Here is a 21607-nt window from a genome sequence, read left to right on the forward strand (position 1 = left end):
AAATTCATACAATTAAGAATAAAGAAAAACAGCAACAACTCCTAACAATGCCTGAAGCATTTTACACATGTATGTTAGGTGTAATTAGCTTAGGACTAAATGATTTGCTGAATCTGCAGTTAGTGTGGCTCAGAAGCTAATCAGTGTGAAGACTACTGGGGATGTGCAGCCTTCATCTCCAGCCTTCCTGCTGTGTGCCCTGTACCACACAGCTCTGTTTGGAGCACAGAGATGAGCGCACCACTTCCTGTCTCCTCCCTACTTTATCCAAGCAGAACAAAGTTACTGATGGAGAACTGAACCCCCCTGCAGATTCTTGCTCTCTGTTGGTTAAATAATCCATTTCACCTTCTTTTCATCCTCCTCGCTCTGCTCACTCGAGCTGTCATCCCATTACGCTGAGATGTTGAGCGTTGGAGCTTCACTTATAGATGTGACTGGGGTTCATCTGAAGACAGCTTGAGGTTTATGTCATTCTGGTATTGCACTACCAGATATTTAGAGAAAATATGTTAAGCTTGCTGACAGCCATCTTAAGTTGGACTGGATTACATTGAAATGAATTCAAATAAAGTAAATTGAAGCCTATCAAATTTACGAGGTGTCGTTTTAAAAAGTTGAGAAAAACGCTGAGATTTCCTTCAGCCCTTCAGCCAACAATTCACAACAACCATTTATCTATTTATGATATTATGAGACAGAGAAATGTGGCTTTATGTGGCTGTAAATGCAATGGTACAATTTTTTGCCTTTGTGTAAACAATATTTATTGAAAGACTGAATTGTGATTAGGCACAATCACACAGCCACTAGTTTTTATCAAATACTCAACATTTAAACTGGGCCAATATCTACAGTGAACTGAAGGGTATTGGAAAATATACTCCTATTCCTTTATTGTACATTTCCTTAAAGATTTGAATAAAAATGAATAGCAAAATCAAACACAAGCAGTTTTTTTTGTCACTTTGACACCCCTCCCCTGTCATTTTTTGACAGAACAAATCATGCATGCAGGTAAACACCGGGGGATCATCTGGGCCGACTGCCTGTGATTTGCAGCAGCCGGACGGTGTCATTTCCCTGCCAAAAACGTATACCCCTGCTCAAATTGATTGTGTCGCCTCATTGCTTCCGAGGCCAGCAGGGCAGAGGAATGGTCATAATTGAGAGGAGAATTAGCAGAACCTTAAATATATGGCAGGTGATATATCATTACCCATAGACTTGACCCTGCCTGACCCGTCCCTGCTCCCATGTGGCTTCCTGCTCAGGCTGGTGTGTGGCAGACGGTGGGGCTCATCGCAGCTCAAACAGCTAAATCAACAGCGTCTCGCCACAGCTCATGTTGGAGTGTTTTGCTTGAACGGTTTCATGAAAAACTAATCATCTGTTCATCATGGAGATCAAACACACGCATGGTGCAATGATTAGGAAAGCAATCTGATAAAGCTTGAAGAGTCGGTAGTCCAGATGTAATAATTTCAAGATTAAAAATGGCCCCTCCTGCCTCTCATCCTCTTCCTCCCTATCATCCTCACCTCCAACTACCCTGTCAGCTCTTATAACCTCCTCAAAGTTCAAGCAAGAGAGAAATGTTATCTTGTTTGCAATTGCTGCTCAATTGACTCCTGTGCAGCCGGTCTATCACTATTTCCTGAACATTGGTCAAAGAGAGATAACACAGCCTCATCATTATCAATTTATATTGTGTGTTAAATTAAAAAGACTCAAAAAAGGGAATTTTCCAGTTTGATTTGTATCATATTCTTTCAGACGCACAGCATAAAAGTACCTGATGCCTTTTAAAGTTCAGAAAATGACATAGAACAAAGCAAACACTCTTCCTCTGCGATGACTATTTAAATTTTCTATGTCTTTACACTGCCTTTAATCTTCAGTAGGCCATTTTCCTGCTTCACACAAAAAGCACATCCAGTAATTAAAACAGACCTTGTTGACAGACAGACCACTGAGTAATCTATTTCCACTTTTGAAGCAAACATATGAAGTAAGGCAGAGGTCAAAGTAATCTCCCTGCTTCTCTAATAGCCTGCAACAAAAAATAATTGGGATGAGAAAGTTTTACAAAGTGAGTGGAGGAAAGTGGACTTGATCCAAAGAAACTATTTAAAGTTGGTCAGTGTCAAGCTTACCAGGAGATCAGAGGAGAGAAATATGATTTATTATGAACAGGGACTCTCTCAGACTTAAAACAATTATGTGCAGATGCCCCTGAGTTACTTAAGCAAATAAAGTGAAAATAAATAGCAGCTATGTAATGTTTGATACACCCGCTGAAACGTAATAACATTTTGTCGTTTCCACAAAGTGGACTGGAATGAAATTAGAGGTCCCTGTAGCCTGTAATGAAATGTGGTGCCTTCTGACTCTAATGCAGTTTGTCATCATGTGGACATATTAATGCTCTTCTCTAACTTTCTCTTGATTGATGCCAGCTTCAGATATGGAGACAAGCACAACACTTACATCACAGGACTCTGGCTGGAGACTGCTGTACAATTCACTTTAAAGATAAAATATGATATGCAAAGCTAAAATTGAATCTGTAAGATTATTCTACGAACTCGAGGTTTCGTAATAATATGCGATGTGCCGCTAAAATGGAATTTCACGTCAATATACAATATGGTCAACCTGTTGACCGCATGTTATAGCAATAACTAAGGATTTGTGTTTTCCACCTGCCATCAAGTTGTCTGAAAATTAAATTGAAGAGTCACATGATTAATTATCAAAAGCCAAATTTACTTTGACACAGAGTTTCTCAAACAATTTGTGAAAAAACGCAGATGCAAGAATTAGAGACTTCAAGTATGGAACCATTTTGTAGGAATTCTCTGTGATACATCATATCATCAAAAATCCCATGACAGGAGAAGTATTCAGATTTTACAAGTAACAGTACCAGTAAAACAGAATGTAAATGGAGAAGGTCATGCGTAAAAGACTCTGTTGATATACATGCACTTTTAAGTACAGGAGGATTTATGCAAAGTTTAATAACCAGAGAGGGACTCTTGTCAAACTTGTATGGTCAGAAGAGGATTCATGGGAAAATACATAAGTAAATCCTAAATTCCAATATAGAAATCTGTGTTCAGGTTTTGACTTTTTTTTTCTTACCATAAGCATCTAGTTTCATGAAACACATTCAATCAAACTGGAAACTTACCGGAGACAGAAATACCTAGTTTTAAATGATGAAAATTCAGCCACTGTTTGGCCTGCAGTGACAATGGAGATTAAATATTCTGATGTGTTTAATTTCTGAAGCTTTTGATGTTTAATTTTACAATATTCTATAATTCTTATAGAACTAATTAAATGATAGAAAGTTTATAAAGATTAAATTAGAAAACATTTTTTAAACCATAATCTTAAATTTGGTGATTTATTATTTGAACATGTAAAAAAACATCTAAAACATGACCCCAAACATTTTCTTTTCTTTTTGAATAATATCTCATGGGCCACAGAAGATAGAAAGTGCTGGGTTAATTTGTTGCAACACATTTTGTCTTTTAAAAGTGAGCTTTTTTTTCATTGTTAAAATGCTTTACGTAGCAGCACGTACATAATCAAATTTACTGGAAAGTAAATTCTTAGATGTTTTTTATAACGGAAGCAAACCAAAGCACGAAATGACTCAAAGTACAAGTCTCTCAAAACTGTAAAGAAGTGCAATTCTTGATAATGTGTACTTGAAAATAAAAGTTTTAAAAAACAATGAATAAGGTCATTTGAATATAACCCTATGGAATAAATGCACATTTGGATGTATAACTGTATGTAGTTTCAATGTAAACATGTGATCATACTGTACTGTAAACTCTATTGTGATATAGAGCCTAAAAAGAGTATTTGTTTGAAGGTAACAGCTAATAAGGCTCCAAATTAAATAGTAACAAGGGTATCAGTTTGTAATGTCACCAGCAACCATTTGATACTGAAAAAAGAGAAAAATGTTATTTAAATCAAAATCCAGAAAAAACAAGGATTAGGCTGAACATGATTGTTCAGATAGATTGTGTTTCTATTTTGATGACAAAACAGATTGCCTCTTCAATCCAGAAAAACTGAGCGGCACAACAGCTAGTAAATTAAACAATTCTTTTATCAGTTGTCACAGTTTTAATTTATCACAGAGCATAATGGTCATTTTCTTCTGAGGACACAGCTGATGGAAACTCCCTCTTCACTAAAGATGGTGTAAAATGGACTACTGGACATCCCACTGGGGCAAAACAGGATGAAATACAGTCGTGCGACAATGGAGTACACAAATCCAAATCCCCAAGGCTGCTGAATCAGTCGCCCTTCTATTGCATTACCACTCATTACAAATACCCCACCTCAGGGCAAAACTAGCAAATACACATTGCCAACTTTGTCTGTGTCTGTATCATAAAGATAGTTTACACTAAATAGTTAATTGTGATTGTAATTATTGTAATTGAGATTATTGTGACTGCAGAGTACAAAAATGCCACAAATAAAGCTTAGTGAGTCTAATTTTGCTGTCACTCCTCAAAGCCAGATTAGGTGGAGAAAGGGAGGTCATTATCGTATGAAGGTGAGGCGTCGGTTAATCTGTGAATAATGTCAAGGGTGAGGGTGGAGTGATGAGTGAGGGAGGGGTATTTAGGTGGAGGGGTGCTTAGACTGTGTTGTCTGGCAGCTCATCTATATTTTATGCTGCCACTCAGACAAATGAAACAGGAGCCACCCGGAACAAGGGGGGACCCTCTGACACTTCAAAGGGAAGTCCTATGGGTGATTTCTTATTGAAGCTAGGCCTGTACCAACCCAAGCCCACGTACATAACCCCCCAATCCATGCTGAGAAGCTGCTGGGGCCTCATTAACCCTTAAACAGGCATGTGAGGGGTGCAACGTTCCAGAGACTAATTACCTCACCAACACAGCACAGTGGAGGAAATGCTCCTGTCCCGACACATAAACACAAACACACAACACATAGTGCCAGTAGTGTTGAAGATGACAGACGCTCCAGAGTGTATGCTCCATATGAAAAGCCAGATCCATTGTGTTTTTGTTCACAGATTCAGAATCTTGCTTCCCCTCCTTTCCATGCCCCGTTCTTGCTGTCACACAATAGAAGTATTTCACGATTAGTGAAATCTGACAGTGATAATGAGGAGAGTGGAGAGATGAAAGGGGAGGAAAGAAAAGGGACACAGGATGAGGGAAAAAGAGACACATATCAAAGAAAGGTCTAATTGAGGTAACATGGGCAGCCAAATCCGCGGCGCCATTTGCATAAAACAGTGCAGCTTCATTTGGCCATCTCTAACGGCGCTAATGTCTTAACAAATTAATTTTGCTAATTAGGCACGCCCAGTGGAGCTCACCAGCAGATTAAGCAGATTAAACAAACAGATGCTGATTACCCCTGGGCGGGCTGAGAGGTGTGTTTCCGTGGGTATGATCATTATGTTGCCTTGTGAGTTCTGTAGCGCTATGCTCAGTACCACAGGTCCTATACTGTGACATGTACTGTCTGTTATAGCAGTAGTTGTACTTACAAAATAACTAAATAGGCCAAGATTCCCCCTATACGGAAATTAATGTGTGAATGCAATTTATAGACGTTTAAACATTTAAAAAGTCAAGAATATGTGCCAGGTGGAAAGAGCGCAAGAGACGGCATGAAAAAATGCGATGCAGTCATGTAAGTGCTCTTTTTAAATGAACATTGTTGGACACAGAGCGAAACGTAAGCCTTCAGCTGAACAGATTCCAGGCTATGAAAGTGCTTATTTGTTCAGCTCTTGTTGACAGACACAGGAAATGTAACACTTTCAATTTCTAATTTATTTTTCTAACGGTAAAACTTATTTTTGCTGCTTATTTCACAACCTGATTTTTTTCTGCTCTGACAACTTCGCAATATTTCCCAGAATGCCTCAAAATATGAGGCATTCACAAACATCGTTACATCCAGTGTTTGTGAACAGTTGGAGAGACTGAGAACACAATACAGGCAAATGGAAGCAGTAGCATATCTGAGTGCTGAGTTCTGAATTCTCAAATTTATCTTAAATTATTCTTGATTGTGTTTGCCCTTTTGCCCACAAGTGCCAAAATGGCACATTTTACCTTTATCAGCATACCTCTGCTCTTAGTTGCAGCCTGAAAGCAGTGAAAATCTCAAACATCTTCCCATATACCTTGTTAGGAAATTGTACTAAAACATGTTCGGCAAAGAGATTCTTCAAGAGTTTTTTCTGCTGTCTTTCCCGCAAGTTTTAATTCTCACCATCATCATATAATCCAGTTCCAGTGTCCCTCCTCCACCAGCACCCAGTGGTGTGTTGTGTGACAGCTGCAGCCCTGTTTGGCAGAGCTGAAATGAATAGATTATGAGCAGTAATTAGGTATACAGCAAAATCAATGTGCTCTAGGGCAAGACCTGAGGATGGGGTAGGAGGTTCTGGGTATGGGGTAGACTTTGTGTGAGAGAGAGAATGAGAGGGAAAGACATAGGATAAAAAAAGGGATAAAATAGCAGGGGGCAGTCAGGAAGAAGCCATAGGGGGGTGGGGAGAGGTGGGGTGTGTTAGCGTTAATGTGACTTCGGTTTACTGCTCGTTAAAGGACTGTGTGAAACTAATATAGATTTATTGCATTGTGGGACTTATTTTCTGAGTTTTGGTTTTCTTAGATTGTAGATGTCTTTTAGACAAAAAGTTTATATTATAAATAGTTAATCTTATACTGCCGATGGCCACAGATGTTTTGAAAAAGATCTATTTAACAAAATTTCTTTCGAAATCCTAAATTACTGCTCAGCTGTCACAGAGATGTTGCTCAAATACTTTAATGTGTTGGTGTGGCACTCAGGAAATGATTATTCAATTGTTTTTTGAGACCCATACAGAATGATTATCTACTTGTCATGTTGGATCTCAGTGATACATTTGATATGATAAATTATAAGATTCATTTACAGAGACTTGAACGTATTATTGTGCTTAAAGGATCCACATTAGACTGGTTTAAGTCAAAGTCATAACTGATTGATTCCAGTATGTTCATGTTAATAAGAAATCCTGCTCTGACTGATAATTTTCACTTATATATATGGCTCCATCTCGTAATAGACAGTTTGTCATGCTACAAGCAGGTCCTGAAGACATAAAGAACTGAATGACTTTTGATTTTCAGCCTTGAAATTTGAACAAGACGGAGGTTGATGTCTTGTTGATGCAGCTAAGGAAGATACTGTATTGGCTCCCAGTACTATTGTGCTATTGTGAGGAACTTTGGAGTTATTTTTGACCTGGATTTGTCTTTTGACTCTCATAAAAAACAAGTTTTTCGGGGACTGCATTTATTCACCTATGTAATACTCACAGTAGGAGCATCATGTCTCAGATGATGCATAAAACCTTTCTTGTTTTCAAGACTGAACTTCTGTAACTCCTTTTTAGGCTGTCCGAAAAACTCTCTGAAAAGCCTCCAGCTTATCCAAAATACTGCAGCCAGAAAGATCATACTTCTCCAGCTTTAGCATCTCTCCTGTAAAATCCAGACTATAACTTGAAACTCCTCAACACGTATCAAGCTCTTAATGACCAAACTCCATCATCTCTTGAAAAACTCATAGTTTGGCATTTTCCCTACAGAGCACTTCGCTTTCAGACAACTGATTTAATTGTGGTTCCAAGAGTTTCTGAAAGTAGAATGGGAGGCAGAGCCTTCAGTTATTAGGCTCCTCCCTTGTGGAACCAGCTGCCTCAGGAAGCAAACACTCTCTCTACTTTTGAAATTAGGCTGAAAATCGTTCCTTTTTTGATAAAACACCCCTTCGTCATGCTTTTATAAGCCTACACTGCTAAACCTGCTGAAGCACCCATGTGCACTAAGCACCTTGCTCTCTTTACCTTCCATGTATGTATATGTCATTATTGTTGTTATTAACTAATGTTTCTCTCAATTTTATTTATTTTTACTTAGCAGGCATCTCTAGCCTATTGACAGGTTGCTTGTTGATGTCTCTGTCCTGACCTTTAACCACCCAACTGGTTCAGGCAGATGGCCGTATTTTATAGGTCTGGTTCTGCTGGAGGTCTCTTTTTGTTAAAAGGGAATATTTATTTTTGACTGTTCCCCACCGTTATGTGAATGCTCAGAAAGAAGGATTGAATCAAGTGAAGATTTGACTGATTTTAGGGGTTTCCTTAGCAAGACAGGTTTCTGTGATTTGGTATAATATAAACGCAGTTATATAGAATTGGACTGATTTGGATTACAGTGAAATGGATTAAACTGGATCATTATTGGACAGAATTGGTTGGTGCTACATGAGTAAACTGAATTGAAGTTGCTGGACATACATAAGACAAACTCAGTTCATGAACTGTAATAAATAACACAAACAACTCACAAAAGAAAATGATCAAACTGTCAGGAAGTGTGGCCTCCTGAATTAACAGCGCACACAGCCAAACATTTTTTAAGTATGAGACTATTTTCAAAGGAGCAAGCTTATAATGGAACAGCAAATGAGAAGGAGGATGCTGAGTGAGGAAGAAGCCCGGGAGGATAGAAAGGGGGAGAGGTGGTGGTGTTGGATGGTGTCATACCCACCCCCCGTCCTGGATATGCCCCCCAGTAATGCATCTTGCTCCTTTTTTAGTGGCAGAGTGCTGGATGACCTGCCTGTGATCTCCTACATAATTAACATATGCTTGTTAGTCAAGGTTGGTTGGAGGCTCTACCACCACGCACACGACGCACAAGAATGAAGGTGTGCTTGAGGGACACTGTAGGCACTCTGAGTTATATAACACAAAGCAAAAGAGTCACAGCCACACAGGCTGGATTTGACATGAAAATCCCTGCATCTGTCAGTTTTGAGCACACTTCCATATGAGTTAATTTCTGCAATCCCTTTCATTTAGTTGTAGTTCAAATAACGCTTATCAGCATCAGTGCCTTGGGTAAATCTGATCAAATTTGCTCTGAAAATGACTCCAGAAAGCATTAATAGGATCATGAATATGAAGTGCTTTATGGTCATGTGTCATATTTGTCCAATCTATCCCAACCTCATTTGGACATAATGAAGACATACACCTACTTCTGATTATTCCCTCCATTTCCCAGGGCTCTTGACCTCCCAGTGAAAAGATAAATAGAATCTCCTTAACCTATCAGGATAACAGATGAGAGTCTGTGTGTAAGCCGAGTTATGCCAATTTATTTTCCGTGAGGATATTTAAAAGTGCTTAATCATTATTCCTTCATCATCACCTGTCTTTGAGGATGAGGCCTTTCTTTTAAACCTCCGGTTATTTGAAACACAACACCTTCTTCGTGAAAAAGTGTAAAAGGGAGTAAAATGTTGCCATTGGATAGCCATTGGATAGCAATAGGAAACAAGGAAACAGAGAAAAAGAAGTAAACGTGTGAACATCCACATGTGGTCCTGAAGCCACAAGCACCATATTACTGTATGCATGTTTGCATGTGTGTGTGAGGGGGGGGGGGGGTGTTGGTGGTGGGGGGGTGCCTACTGTCTGGTTACGTAGAGGTGTCTTCACCACATGTGAGTCTGTGTGTGTGCGCATTTGCTCTCACAGCATCTCAATGACATCAAAGCTCTGTGCAAACTGAGCCCCTGGCAGCTCTTTAGAATCCCATCTCCGCTCTCTGTTTAAAGCAGGCAGGAGAGAAAAAAACTCAAACTAATAAAAGAGGTGTTATTCAAAAGAGGAATAGACTGCTCAAATGTGTGTCATGTTTGTGCGTGAGCAGGACTCTGAGAGACAGAGAGAGGAGGATGAAATATATAAAGAATGAGAGAAAAATGGGTGAAAAAAGACAGAGATAACAGCAAGCGTGAAGGTGATAGAGGGGAAAAGGGGGCACGCGGAAAAAGAAACAAAAAGGAAGGAAGTCAGGGTTTCCCCAAAGGCGAAACACTTGTCTCGTGGCTCTTCATCGTTGATTTCTCCTTGTGATGCTGACACAAAAGGTGAATTGACTGTTTGTATAATCAAACAAAGCACAAGCCAAAAATCTATTATTCTATCTGCTTTGTTACTGCCAAAGGTTGCACAATGCACTGCCAGTGAATATTTTATACTCAAAAAGAGAAAAAGAGTTATTTTTTTTTCTCAAATTCAATTTTTTTTTATTTTCTGGAATAAAACACAGAATACCTCAAAAAAAATAAAGTGCATTTTTCAACTGACTACAGTAGCCACCATCACCACTTTTAATTAAATGCTTGCTTTTTCTCTCTTAATGGCTGCCAATCCTTGAAAATGAGCTGAGTATGTTTTGATGCTGACCCCCCATCCATAACAGTTTAAACTTGAAATGCATTGAACAAGAAATGGAAAGCAGGAGACAGAAGGGGTGCAAAGGGAGGAGAGCCCAGTTCAACTGATGTTGTAAAATAAAATACTTTGTAAAAGGGAAATAAATGCAGCAGTGAGTGGAAGATTCATGTGCTCAAATAAACTGGGGCTCTTGAATTTTTAATTGCAGCGGCCCTAATTACGGCCATCAGACGGTACTTCTAAACACACTCAGTGCACTTTCTCCCCATTGCTCTTTCCCCCAGCCTCTCCAGTTTGGCTGTGGACGAGGCCTCAGTCCGGGTGTATTTTTCCATGCCATTAATATTTGATGAAAATGGGCCAGGCTGCATCAGCTGCTCATCGCCACTAAGAACATGGCCTCCATTATGAGCCCTGTGCTTCCTCTCAGCCGCGTGCATTAGCAGGATGACAGAGCGCAACAGAACGCACGGACGGATGGGAGGCGCAAGCACACGTTTGCAAAGGAGTTAAATTAGTGTTTGTGTGTGCGTGAGCGTGTGTGTGAGTGCTGGCTCGTCAACCATCCCTGTCGATTGATGCTATTAGATGTTGAGAAACAGTTGGGTGTGAGCTATAATTGAGCTGACACTAATAATGAAAGCAGATACTGTCTGGAAGCCCTTGGCAATATGCTAAAGATATTGATGCCCCTAATAATTCAGGGGCTCGACAGAGTGAAGGAGGTTTTTTTCTTTTCCTCTTTCAGATCTTACACAGGAAGAGGGGAAATAAGATTTAAAATGGCTCTAAAATGTGGTGGAGATTCATCTTTTAAAGTTTTTTCTGCTGCAGTACTTAGTCATTATGACACACTGACAAATGCACATGGAAGTATGGGCCACATTGATTACAGCACAAGAGAGTTGGTAGGAAAATGCTCCTTTTTTACTGAAGCTGTAGCTGTATAAGCAACTTGCTGGTCATACTTGATTTGACAGGGCAGGTAGTTGGCCTTGCCACACATACACATCAACATGTTTTGTTTCCATGTTATCACTCATAGGGGATTGTAGGAGACCAATGTTAGAGATTGTAAGTTTGTGTTGAGCTTTGGTCAAGGGACCTCCATAATGACCAACTCAACCTTGTGACTCCTGTCTGAGAGCCAGGTCCCTTGAGGTGTATGCGTGGTTGTGTGTTTGTGTGGACAAGGGGTGGGGGCTGACCCTTGAATGAAGAGATTAGATAGGTTAAGGAGTTTTGTAGTTCAATAGTTGCTTAAATAAGCGTCTATTACTGTTTTATTTATGAAGATAATGAGATGGAAATGTGGCTTTTTGGTTAACCCATAATTCAAACGATTTTCACATCATTTACACTAGACTGAAACAAATTTATAATTTTCAGCTGGAGGTGCACTGATCGGTATCAGCTGAAATACAGCTTGTTGAATGAGGTTGGCCCAACAGCAAATAGAGTAACATAATCCAATAGCAGTGGTCAATATTCATCAAGTGTGTCCTGGTTGCACTGACTTTGCCCTGAAATATGACTTATCTATATCTAATTTTGGTTGGCACAAAAAAATTATGTTGTACCATGTAAGCACTGAAAATTAATCGAGTTGGTAATTTTTTTAACATGCCAAAAAGTCTTTTGAAACTGTTATATTTCAACTTTAATGGCAATGATAAAGGTTCTTGATTCATTTTTGTGAAAATTGTGCTCATTCAGAGCTAGTGTGAGAAAGAGCTGATGTACTTATATTAAATCTGTTTAGTTACTTTTTGCAATTAACATTTTATTATTGCCCTGGCATTGAAGGAGTAATGAATGACAAAAACAAACAGTACCAACACTCTTAATTTTTTCATTTTTAACTGCAGTATTGGCAGAGAATTTTACAATCACTGCCTCTGTATTTTCATCATCAGTACCTCACAAAATCCACAGCTTGCATTTTCTTCTTCTGGCTTCTTTCATTAATCAGTTTAATTATTCACAGGTTCAGAATCAGTCTCAGTCATGCACTTTAGGCAAAACCATAAATGCTGGTAAAATGTGAAAGGACTGATTGGCAAGTTTCATTTGATGGGGCTAAAAAAAGGGCAAAACTGAGGTGAAACTCAGAGAGGATGCCAAATGGAAAGAGACTGGGGTAAGTAGAGTAGAAAGCACCTGTCAGCTCCAGCTCTCAGCCTGTTTGATTAACATCAAATTTTAATTTCTCTCTGAGTTTTGGCTGAAAGATTTTGCTGCACAAGCTCTCGTCTCCTTGAGTTCGTTGATAATAGGGAAAACGCAAACCAGGAAAAGGAATACGATATGACATGTGAACGTGTTTATGAGAGTACTGGGTAAAACTGAGAGAAATGCAAATTATATCTTACATTCCAATTCTACTCTCAGCTCATCTTCATGTATATATACCGATGTTGGCGATATACTTATATATTGTTGATAACTTCCCACACCATTTAAATAAACTGTACATTTGGGAATACCATGTCCATAGGTTACATGCTAATAGTTGCAACATAATCAAAATAATTCCCCACTCTTTTCCTTGAATTACTGACTCTTGAGTTAAACTGTATTTTAACATGTAAACATAAAATCCCTATCAGGGAAAATATATAACTCAATTACTTCAAAGACTTCCCCTGAACAACATCACATAGCAACTTGAAAACAAGACCCCAAACAACTCTAAACGGCTGTGGTCCCAACATGGTGGCTGTAATATTTCTTAATTGGGTACTGGAAATCACACGGGCCTTTTGTTTAGCTCCGTGCACCAGGAACACACCACACGCCTTCCGCTCCGACTCTCGCTTGCTCCTCTCTTTTGCATTTGCATATTCATTGAGATATCAATTATTTATCCCTTGCCACAATGACTTGCTGCATTAGTATGTACCACCATATAGTATAACATGCCAGCATATGCATTTGAGTGAATAATAAATCTGATAGTATGAATAAATCAACATGTTATAATACCGGATAACAACATCAGAGCATCGTAAAATCACAGAAACACAGTGAAGAGAGAATCTAAAAAAATTTTAAAACTTTTTTTTTTTGCCAATAAATCATTTAGGTTTTATACAAATTTACTATTTATATTGATTTGTCAAGTAAATTAAGATTTTTTTTAAATGTATTTTGCAATACACATATATTGTTTAATTCCTTCAGGGCTATGATCAAACAATTCTGTATTTACTTCACTTGTTTACTGCCTGCATTGAAGAAAACCTGAATAAAATTCAGAGAATTGACCGATAATCTTTTCACATGCACACACTCCACCCAACACATTCACACACACCTTTACAACAGAATTGCTCACTCTCAGCATGTAATATGTTTATATCAACTAAGAATGGGACACAATATCTGAAAACCTCTCAAACAATATCCCCATTACCCCCGGAGACATATTCTTATTTACGCACTATTGCCCCTGTGAGCTGTTTCGTCGTCTTATTATTACTATTATTGTAGGAAACAATAACATGACTAATCAGGATATTATTTCAGCACTGTGGACCTACTCAATACTACAGCTGCACCTCAACCAAATATGACCTGAGGAAAAAAAAAAAAAAATCATGGCCTCAACAGCCAATACTCTTTCTCCTCCAAGCCGCTCCAACACAGATACACACATATAAGCACACATCACACACAAACACGGACTCCTCCAGAAACACACACACAGCAACACACCATAGCACAGAATAGATGACCGCACTTACTTTAAATGTCCTGTGAAGGAAAGTTTTCAGCTTTTTTTCCTCTCTCCTCCGCCTCCCTCAGACCAGCTCTGCTCTTCGTGGCTCGACAAAGATGAGAGAGGAGCTCAGAGAAAGTGTACCCGCCATCGGCACCCATCTGTTAGCCTCTCTTATCAGATCTGTAGCTAAAAATGCAGGTGGCTCCCTATGATTTTATACATTTTCCCCTGTATGGTCCTCTGCTTGCACCGATGCAGACTGTGCTCTCTGTGCATCTGGTTGCACAAGCACAATCAATATGGAAGGGGAGAGCTATTTTATGATTGGAGAAGTTGTTGTGTTTTTGGTGGTGAAATTCATTATTTAGTATCTGAACCTTCAGCAATTCAGTATCATTTATTCATAAAGTCCCTTTTTGCCAGGAGGAAATGGATACAGCTGCAGCAACCGAGAGAGAGGGAGAGGGAGAGGGGGAGAAAGAGAGAGTGTGAGAGAAGAAAAGAAAGAGGAGGATTGAGAGAGATGAAGAGAAAGTCCATGTAGGGGGGTGCTTGCAGGCGCGGTGGATGGATTGATGATATTGATCAGGCACCTCTTGAAATAAAGGCATTGGGGCTTTATTTTTTCCAAGCTCTCATGATTGACAGATAAAGAGAAGAGATGGCTTGGAGGAGGAGCGGGCCTTGAACATCACATGTCGGCGCCAAGCGATTAAAGCAGCGTCTGACAAGCAGAGCGATGCAGGCCCGAGCACACTACAGAGGCAGAGGGTTGGATTGTGAGGAATCACTCGAAATGATGTTTGTTTACTTTGCAAAAACACAGGAGAAAGGAGGCAGAGGGGAAGAGTTGTTAAGTGGTGGAGTTGTGTGAGGGTTTGAAGTGGCTTGCTTTGTGAATTTGTTCCTGAGTAGCTGCAGCTATGGACTGTACAAATGCTGACTAATGTCGAAGCTGCTGCGGTCTTTGAAAAAGATGGGGAACAACAGCCGCAATAAAGGCACAGTGCTGAAGAGGAAAAAAAAATGGCACCGCATTCTGTGAAAGTCTGAATCTGCAGTGTGCGGTATAAAACAGAAAGCAGAGAAGATGTATGGAATCATTTAGCACACAGTGTTTTTCTGTGCTTCTCTCTGACAAGGAAATCTTTCTACACTCACAGAAAAGGAAAAGCATTTTTTTTCATTGTCTGTTTTGTATTCTGCTCAAAATAAAAGCAATTTGAGAATCATTCCAGCTCTTGAATTATTTAGATTCAACTTAGTGCAACGCTAGCACCAGAAATTGCTGATATCCATCTCAGTCAGGCAGTAGAATGAGGTGCACCTGTAGCTGCCATGGCCTTTGGCTTCAGAGCTGCCATTTGCTGCCATGTCTTCCCGCTTTGTGTAATCTGCGTGCCTCTGTGATTGCGTTACTGATTGCTTGATTCATTAGAATTTGGCAACAAATTATGAAATTGTTTCTATGCAACTTCAGTTGTTAACAAAAATTATTACCTTTAAATCAGATCTAATTAGGGCTTGAATACAACATTTCTGAGTAATATGGCTGAACAGATGGAGTAGGAATTCAAAATACAGCTAATAAAGCAACCTAGATATTTTCATGTGCAGTATTTAAGTCCATAAATCAGTTGCAATCTCACAGCCTTGTAAAGCTATTACAACTGCACTACTGTTACAACAGTAGTCTGCATCATTTATTTATTGAATCATCCCTATGTCATGCTCTCCTTTGTGGCACTTAGTGTTCAGATCAGAAAATGGTTGGTGTTCCAAAGTCTATTGATATGAAATTACCATTATTCAAAAAGTAAGTAATTTTCTTTTAGAAGCTGTCACTGGTTTTAGAACTAGAGATGAAGACAATTCATAATAGTTTTACTACCATCCACAAGGCCTGAGAACCTTAACTGTAGGTGAGAAAAATAAAACATAACAGGCTATAAATGGGACTGCATATACTCCAGTTTCATAACTACTGTGAACTATTTACTTGAACATTTCTACTAGAGTCTATGGTTCCTGCAAATAAGTGAAATGCTACCACATCTGTGAATATTCCTTTTGGGTGCTGTAAAACCCTGAAAAGAGTATTGAATACTGTGGGCCATTCAGGGACGTGTATTAGAGTTTGCGACTGTATGCTTTTTATTTTCATAAAATGACAGGTAATTTCAGGCGCAGCTAACAACCCCAAACTGCTGGCACTGGGGGGGTTTAGGATGAAGATGGAGCAGAACTGAGTTAAGATCAGATAAGTGAGAGAATGTTATTTTCAGACATAAAAAAAAACAACTTTCAAACTATGTGGATGGAAGCAAAAAACATTAAACTTTAATCACACAATATTTACGTAAGAACTCACAGTACATCCAGTAGTTTGTTTGTTTTACACATGGAGCACGTTTCTTTGTCATACACACATTCACACAGTGTTGGGCACATCAGGCACATTTGTGGTGTTTATTATTTCACCCATGTTTAGAAACTGAGGATCAAACCACCAAACATTCGATTAGTGGACAAGCCCCCGTCCTGAGCCACTGCCACGACAAACCTTTCATCACATTAAATGTAAGATTTAATATGATACCATATCTTTTCTGTGTACCTTCTTTTCCTCGGTACAAATTAATTTAGATTAGTCCTTTAGATATCACACACAGAATTAAAGAAGTTCCCTCTCGTCAGACAGCCCTCAAGGATTTCTTTAGTTTTTCTCCTTGTCTAATGGTCCTGCAATGTGGGCCTGACAGCTGAGCGGATTATGCAGTTAATAGACATATGCTAGTGAATTGAAACAAATTTTGTCAAGTGGCAGGAACGAACCCTCCATATGAGTTTGTCTCTGAGTCACAATTTTAGGATTTCCCTTTTCTTTGTTTCAGAGGTAAAATGTATTTGCTGGATGTTTCATACATATTTTCACATTCAGCTTTTTTATGTTGTTTGTTACATTCAAACCCCAATAACACAAACATTTCCACCGTATCCAACTTGCTTAATACTCCTGGACAACCATCACTGAGAAACACTTTGCAGGTAAAACCTAAAAGTGTGTTTATCTGTGTTGACACTGTCGTAAATGAGCTTTGAGCATGACTCCCCAACACGTGTTTCAGAACATCAGAAAACATCACCTAAATTAAATTCACATCAGTCCATGTACAGTTAGGTAGTGGGTTACATTTTGTTCAAATACTGAATCTGTAATTTGTGTGTTCTTTGGTCCCATCTATCTGCGTGTATAACTGCATATTAAACAGAATTCCCTTTTTCCTCTTGACATCTTAAAAGGTTATTCTATGCTGATTGAGGCTGACTTGATAAATGGTTATTGTTGAACAAGAGCAAAATATATATTGATCAAGAGTCATGATATAGTAGATTAATAGAGCGGTCGTGATTTCTTTTGTCTGCATTTTGATGCTCAAGGGAGTCTGCCATCTTCTCTCTGATGTCATAGATGCAGTGCGGTAGCAAGTTAAGACAATGCTAAAGAAGGAGGCTGTATTACAGCAACTGTTACCTCACACAGATGAGAAGATTTATTGCATCCCACCTGAGGTAAAAGCACTCTGAGTGGCACATGATTAGATTATAAATTTAAGATTTCCAATATTCTTGCAGCATTGCAGCGAAACAGAAACTCCACTTTTCCTCCTGTAAACTTTGTAAAAAATAGCTCGATGCTGCAAACTTCTGCAGTGTCCAGAGGATACTGTTGCAACATGGTGTTGATCACTCTGAGAGGAGACAACAATAGTAAGAGAAAATCCTTTGAAGATTTTTCTTCAGCGCAGGGCTCTTGCACTGGGGCTACTTTCAGTTACGGATTAACGGGCAACTCCAGAGCCAGTCATGTCAGCTGTCGATCAAACTGTCAAAGCACAAAAATCTGTCTCCAAAGCCTCCATGACTGTGCTTGGCCAGCAGCACAGGACTACCAGGGGCCAAACACAGTAAAGCACTTACTTCTCCTCTCTTACCAGGGAGGCACAATAGGCCTGCCTGCCAAAACCCTTGCGAATTCACATTCCCTTCTAAAGTACATGTACCTGCAGACCAATGTGATACAATTAGGAGCTGATTATGTGTAAATCAAACGATGACAGCCTGACCGTGTGGCAGTCTGGTGTGTTGTTGTACACTGGTAGCCAATCCGCTGCCTCAGGGGAATGATAATTGATTCCCAGACCCCCTGTGGGAATGCCTCTCTGCTCATCTTGCAAGGCAGACATACACAAGTATTTCTGAATGTATACATCCAGATCGTAATTTTACTCACAAACCTTAAACCAGAAAACATTGGGGCTAAAAAATGAAAGACCTCCTGTTGCACAGTGAGACTGGAATAAAGGAAAAGCATTTAAATATAAACATAAATGCATGTGTGTGATTTTTATCACATTAGGTGATATTGAAAGTCTTTTCATGTGTTAGGTGTTTGCTTTTTTGAATGTGTGTGTTTGGGACCAAATCACAGACTTCTTTCTGAAGCTTCTTTGAAAAATTTATGAGATGTTGAATCATTGTGTTTGTGCACAACCTGATGTGTGCGTTTGAGTGTTTGCTAACTTCAAAGCACAACTGTGCATGTTAACCTTTTTTTTTTTTTTACCTGAAGCCTTTTGTGCTCCCGGAAATGTGACATGTAGCTTATTTTATGTTTATCTTCAAATCAAACGGCCTTTCTGTACACTTAGACTGTCAGTTATTCTTTATTGATACTTGGAAGAAAATGTAGCATTAAGTTGTCACAACATGAGATTTAGGATCCAGAATTCAAACATTCAAATCAAGTTTTGTTCTCCAAAATGAGAAAATGTATTGGGTTTGACCCTGAAACAAGTTGGAACAGTCTTGCACACTGCTATTCTATTTATTCATTCATTCATTCATACCCACTTCATCCTATTTAGAGTCACAGGCATTACAACTTAACATAACAAAGAAAAAGTACTTTTTAAAATTTAATTAGGTTGATCTCTGACACTAATAATCAAGAGTTTTGAACACAGGACAATGATTTAATGCTTTTACAAAGCCTCAGTTTTAGATACTTACCTATGACTTGAGTTAAAAAAAAAAAATCAGGATATAATTAAGGATAAAAAACACAGTATAAACTGTGATTGAAAGTCATTGGAGAGGGATTACACACACTGTGACCTGGGAGTGTGTCAAAAAAGGCATCTTGTGAGAGCACTCCACTTGCCAGTGCGAGAGCTAAGAGAGTACTTCATTGAGGATTAGGTCTTTTAGAATCACTCATCCACAGATCTCTGCCAGTATTCCCAGTGAGACTGATTATCTGGGCCTGTCACAGACACAGAGGATAATTACAGGGCCTCCCTTAGGTCACTGCTCACTCCATGCCCCATGAATGGAAATACACTGCTGAGCGAAATGCCACCAATGACTGCAAAGATATACAGGTTAGTCCTGCTCACCCGGGTACAAAAAAACCCAGATATTTTTTCTCTCATGTTGCTTCTGTCTTGATTTTCACATTTCTCTTCTCCCCTCCTTGTTTGCCATTTCAAATATTCCTCTTTGTCTCCTTCTCAGACATGATCTCAGTCTCAGTTAAGTCATCACGCACTTTTTCTCTTTAAGGTGCTTATTTTCCTCTTTTAACACCTACTTTGTTTAATGTGTCCTGTGTCAGCGCCATCTCTCCCCCTAGTGGCCTATTTATAAATTACGCAGCACAAACAATTTTTCCATGTTTTTGCCATTTTCCGTTCGTGTGGGTGGGCGATAAAGACTTACAAATGATAGGAGGAAAAAAGATGCAAGAGTAAGATACTCTACAAGGACGAAGTGACACTGGAAGAAATCCAAGACCTCTTCTTGTCCCAGAGCCCCTACAGGAACATGACACCAAAGCCCCTGTTCCATCCAAAATAAAACTGCCTGCCAACTGAGAACTGGTGCAGAACAACACCATATATATATATGTATAGATATATTTAAAAATCTCTCTCTCTCTCTCTCTATATATATATATATATATATATATATACATATATACATATGTCTATTTATGTGTGCGTTTAAAAAAACAAAACTCTACAAAGTAATTTTTCAATTGTTGTTTTAACATGCGGAGTGTGCAGGACCACACGGCCAAATGTTTTTCTTCATTGCAGTTGACAAGTCTTAGAAGGTTTTATTTTCAACTTTCCAAGCTATTGGTGCTTTCTGTCAGAGGAATCGTATCATTCAGTCAACACGCTGAATGAAAAAAAAGCAATGACATCACTGTTGTTTTGTTCAGTGTTGCTCTGATAGTGGCTCTCATAAATAAATGATAAGGCACAGGCTGAGCCAGGCTGGGTCATGGGGTGTACTTGTTTGTAGGATAAGTTTGACCTGATATATTGTGTTGCCTGACTTAAAACTATGAAAGTGAGCAGCAATTGGAAACAAGAAAAATGGAGGGAATGTAGGACTGAAGTTAAAAATGACAAGACAAAGGAACAGACATCACAATACATTATACTTGTATCGCTTACTTGAAAGAAAATGCATTCTGCTCCATTTTATCATCTCTGACAAGCCTTAGGGACATTAGCAGCATTTAGGATCACTTCAGAGCCAACCTTATGGACCATCCTGGACCCACTCTACCCTCACCCTCTCACTCTGTGTGTGGCTGCTTAATTATTGATGCTTATGTATTGCTGATTTTGGTCTTTGTGTTGTCCCTGATGAATGCTCCGGTGAGGTGGATGGAGGTATTTATCTAACTCAGAATGTAGGGCTCTATTCCTCATCCTGTCCGCATACGGCTGGGCCATCCCAGTGGATATGACCTCAGCAATGCGGCACTAAGAGGACATTCTCACACATGCAGGAGTATATGTTTTCATTTACTGCTGAAATTATATATAGGGCAGAGCTGAAGGCTTAATTTCACTCCAGTTATCCAAGAACTTCAAGAATACAATCCTATACTATACAATACTGTTGAGAATCCACAATAAAAACAAATACTCACTTCCTTACTCTGATATCTGAGACTAGATGTCACATCAAAGGGCATTTTTCAAAACTTGGGTAATGTTATAAACCATTTTTGAGCTGCTGTCTACTTGATCAGAGAGATATTCAATTATTTATCAGAATGCTGTAATTCTGTTCAATGAAATTTCGTTTATGTTTTGATTATCCTACTGTCCAAAAGACAAGTACAGTGTGGGTATGCATTAACTGGATTTAGACTCTTGTGTTCTGGTAAAGCTCAATGGCGCCCTCTTGTGGTAAAAGGGTCTCGTTGCTGCTCAAGCACAATATCTAATACTTCCTACCTTTATGTACATAATGTCATCTCTCTTTTTGTACTGTTTTGCAGTGACTCTATAGTTTTACTCATAGTTTTTGGGCTTATTTTGCACAAAATAGAGAATGGAACAATACACACACCTGGTCAAATTGGCATTGCCAAATAACCAGAAATCAAAACCTGCTTCATTTGTAATATAAATTTGAGTCACAAATTTGAACACAACAAAAGCATTGGACAGAAAGAATGA

General features: G+C 39.0%; 1 long non-coding RNA gene across 1 annotated transcript in view; it reads right to left on the bottom strand.

The window, feature by feature from the left end:
- The window catches only part of LOC142401994 (uncharacterized), a 38132-nt gene extending 23925 nt beyond the window's left edge, over nt 1-14207 (bottom strand). Inside the window, exon 1 of the long non-coding RNA XR_012773265.1 lies at nt 14083-14207. This is a non-coding gene — a long non-coding RNA (uncharacterized LOC142401994). The remainder of the gene's footprint in view (nt 1-14082) is intronic.
- Between the last annotated feature and the right edge of the window lie 7400 nt (nt 14208-21607).

The sequence above is a fragment of the Odontesthes bonariensis genome, chromosome 1 (assembly GCF_027942865.1).
Source record: "Odontesthes bonariensis isolate fOdoBon6 chromosome 1, fOdoBon6.hap1, whole genome shotgun sequence".
Classification (NCBI taxonomy): domain Eukaryota; kingdom Metazoa; phylum Chordata; class Actinopteri; order Atheriniformes; family Atherinopsidae; genus Odontesthes; species Odontesthes bonariensis.